The sequence below is a fragment of the Cryptomeria japonica genome, chromosome 1 (assembly GCF_030272615.1).
Source record: "Cryptomeria japonica chromosome 1, Sugi_1.0, whole genome shotgun sequence".
Classification (NCBI taxonomy): domain Eukaryota; kingdom Viridiplantae; phylum Streptophyta; class Pinopsida; order Cupressales; family Cupressaceae; genus Cryptomeria; species Cryptomeria japonica.
In genome coordinates this window covers 412,667,298-412,667,890 of record NC_081405.1, presented here as the reverse complement: position 1 = coordinate 412,667,890, position 593 = coordinate 412,667,298, and positions in this window count along the sequence as shown.

Here is a 593-nt window from a genome sequence, read left to right as displayed (position 1 = left end):
TTGTAAAGAATGGAAATAGAAGGAAGAGGTTTGGGGTATTCTGCAACAAGGTGGTCTCTCGAACTTCATGGAGAGACTCCACGATCGAGATGGTATGGTAACCAGTCTTTTCTGCAAGAACTGGAAGAAGGGCATGTTAAAAATGGGTGATCAAATGGTTGAAATCGACGAAGATTTAATTGCTCAAGCTACGGGCCTCACCAGGGAAGGTTGCAACTTCTACAAAGATAGGAAGGTTAGCAGGGAAGCTATTGAAAGGTACCCGGTAACTGAGAAAGAGAAAAAACGACTGGTAAAGTTGAGCAAAACCTACTACCCGCCTAGGGCTTTTTCCAAACCCTGGCGGGAGATTCTTTTTGTTTTAATGTGATATATCACTCTAGATGGTAGGTTTACAAAAGTTTATGGGTATCACTTTGTTCTATTAAATCACTTTAGGCACAATGATAAGGTTAATTTCCCTTATTTCCCAGCGTTGTTCGATGAAAGCATCCCTTAAGGTTTACGAAGAGAATCCTCTGGGTGATACTGCTATGCACCAAGGTCTAATGGTCCTAATTTATGACCATTTAAAGGCCACTCAAATTGCTCGT